We start from the raw sequence: 3489 nt of genomic DNA, 5'->3' as shown, positions 1-3489 counted from the left end.
TTGTATTATTTCCACATTACAATGCTGTCGGAACCTGTCTCTGAATTGATTGATAATTTCTTAGAGTTGGTGAAATTTTTTATGGCAGGTGGCATTTTTTAGTCTGTATTAGAACTCAGTTGCATCAGAAAAGTTAATTACAATAATTTGCAACATTTTCCACCAAATTATTTATTCTAAGAAACCTCTAAGTTAGAGGAATTTCTCAAAAAAAGGATTTAAAGACCCAATTTTTTCTTCTGGACTTCCAGCCACTTCCATTTTTTTTTCTTTGATATGTAAACTAGGGGGGGAGTTGGGTAAGTTTCCCTTTCTTGGATAAGCTTCAGTAAAGAATTTTTTTAACTGACTAATTTCTTAGCTTCCCAGCCAGAAGCAACAAGACCGTAGCTCTCAAGATTTTTCTGATTTTCACCTTTTGGCTGAGGTGTTTAGTCACAAAGTCCAGCCCCTCCAGGACAAATTTTTTTTTTTTTTTTTTTTTTTTTGGTTTTTGGGCCACACCCGGTGACGCTCAGGGGTTACTCCTGGCTATGCGCTCAGAAGTTGCTCCTGGCTTCTTGGGGGACCATATGGGACGCCGGGGGATCGAACCGCGGTCCGTCCTAGGCTAGCGCAGGCAAGGCAGGCACCTTACCTCCAGCGCCACCGCCCGGCCCTCCAGGACAAATTTAAGTCCTGCTGGCCAGCAAAGAGGCAGAGTTTGCGACCACCACCTTGCCCTGTCCCTAACAGAGTCTGCATTGAAATACAAAAACACAACGAAACAGAAAATAACAAGGAAGTATAGAAATTGCCACTTAACACCAATTTTTGCACCTCTGGGAAGTTCGCCAGCAAGAGACCTTAGACTGAGCAGTCTGAGCCTGCTTCATGGTTGACTGAGAAAAGGCAATAAACAATAACAGTTAAGAAATCAGTTATCACACAAATTCGCCACACATTCTGCCAAGCACTTCACCACTCACACTGACGGGTCTTCACTCTCACTTTAAACTTTTACAAATTTCTTTTGCTCTTTGGGCCATGCCCAATGAACTTCACACCTCTCCACGACTGGGAGGGATTTTTCCCTCACTGAGTAACTTTCAGTTTTGAAGAGAAAGAGACAGGAGAAAATGAACCAGAGAAGTGAAAAGCCAAAAAATAAAACCAAAACTAAAAAATGAGATCAAAATGAAATCAAACCAACCTGAAGGATCTGCAAAGGGCTCACGCCCAGTTTGGAAAGCCCGGCCGGGACTTACACTGATCCTTGGAGCTCAGTGGAGTCTCCTTCATTGGAGCCAAGATTTCTGTTCCCTGCCGAGGAGGCCTCGCCCGACCTCCTCCCTGATGAGAAGGGCCTCTCTGGCCACTTCTCCCTAGGGCTCCTCAATAAAAGCAGGTCACACAAGACAAAGAGAAACAACTCACACAAAACAGTAACAGACAGACAAAGTCTGACCTAGGTTCTAATTCTTGGGCAGTTTACAGATGTATACCACACTTACTTACAGAAGGGTATACTTACAGAGGGGGCTTCCGAGCGTCCTCGGAATCCCCAAACCTCACTGAGGCGTCCCTCAGATCAGTGACCTGCGGCCCTCTAGACACGTCTGTCAGCCGCCACCGAGAACCCTCACGGGCCCTTACAGCAGTCACAATGCCCACACCAAGTGCAAATTTTACCTCCTAGGCGCCGGTGTTCTCAGAACCCCGAGGTGAGGCTTTGATGTCCCTGAACTGGCGTGAATATCTCGCTGGGGCCTCCAATGTTAAGTCCTGGAGAATGATGCGCCGTTCAAAGACACCAAGACCACATCTCATGCAAAAACAAGGGGTTTATTTGCTTACAAGCATATGCAGGGGCTGTACTAGAATCCAGCATTAGCCAGAAACTGCCAGCCCTGAACCATGAGCTTACAAGCTATATATAGTATTTTAAACAATAGAAAGGTACAGTAGATTGATTTGCTTTAGGAAGTACATGACATCTGGCATTTTCCCACAATTGTGAAGGGAGGTAGGTGATCAGGGCAGTCAGGAAACTCCCAGATTGTCATGGATGCCTGTACGACCCCAGTGTTTTTGAGGGCCACGTCTAGCCCACTTTCCTGTCCTTGCCTGATGGCTGTTTCAAGCTTCCTTTACAATGGTGCAATCGATAGAACATTTGCCTTGCATGCAGCTAACCTAGGACGAAAAGCAGTTTGACACCCAGTGTCCCATTTGGTCCCCCAAGCCAGGAGTGATTTCTAAACTTATAGCCAGGAGTAACCCCTGAGCATCACTGGATGTGGCCCCCCAAAAAAAATCAAAAAAAAAAAAGAAAGAAAGGAAGGAAGAAGAAAGAAAGAAAGAAAGAGAAGAAAGAAGAAAGAAAGAAAGAAAGAAAGAAGAAGAAAGAAAGAAAGAAAGAAAGAAGAAAGAAAGATAAAGAAAGAAAGAAAGAAGAAAGAAGAAAGAAGGAAAGAAGAAAAAATGGGGAAGTGAAGATTTTCCTTGAAACCCTCCAAATGTACTAAAATCTGATTGCAATTTAGAGAAAGGGTAATAGTAAACTGCTAATAATGAAACCGCATTAATTCTAAATGAAGTCAGCATGTGTTATAAGAGAATAAGGTAGCTAACAAAATAAACTTAAAGTCTTATCAAATATTATTTATGTAAAAAAATATGTGGTTATGCAAAATGAAAAAATATGAATTTAATACCAAAAAAAAACTCTGAAAAAAAGTAACCAGTTGGTAAAACTAAAGGAAATTTGTAAAGTAAATTTAGAAAGAAAAAATTTAAGAATGTGTAAAAGGAACTAAGGAGGTGTACTAAAAAAAGAAACTATCAGATTAAGTCGGAATATTATTGTTACTATTATTATTAAAATGCCTCTAAATCAGGAATTAGCCAATGTTTTGTGCAAAATAATTTTAAATGTTTTAAACCATGTTATAGTGTTCATATGTTGTTGGGTGAAAATAAAATAATAATGAGGTATTATAAATACATAAAATATATATATAAAGGTTTTAAAAGAAAATAATAAAAAAATTTAAAATACTGAGGTTCAGTTTAAAGGTGTTTAAAAATATAGTAATTGTTAATTGTAAATTTTTTTTAAAAAAAAGGTCTAAAGTCTGCCAGAAAGTTTTGTAAAATATAAATTGCTGGTGTCTAATATGTTTTCTGCTTTAAGCTGAGTCCAAAAGAATAAGCAAACTTCTATTCTCTGTATGTAAATTTATTTGCTGCCAAAAATATTAATAAGTGTATCACAAGGAACTTTGTAAATCTTATTGTTAAAGCCTCCAGACAATAATCAGGTTTAGAATTTTCTGTGCAAAATTAAGTAACATTTGCTTTTTCTCTCGTCCTAGCACCTTTTAATATCATTTTTATGTCATGGCATCAGTTTGCTTTGCATGAAATACAAACAGGTAAATTTCCTCTCTGCATGAGGAGTAATCCCCGTGCAAACAAGAAATCTTAAAATTAGTAAGGGGACCCCAA

This window comes from Suncus etruscus, chromosome 8, assembly GCF_024139225.1.
Source record: "Suncus etruscus isolate mSunEtr1 chromosome 8, mSunEtr1.pri.cur, whole genome shotgun sequence".
Taxonomy (NCBI): Eukaryota; Metazoa; Chordata; class Mammalia; order Eulipotyphla; family Soricidae; genus Suncus; species Suncus etruscus.
Note: the sequence above shows the minus strand (reverse complement) of the source record.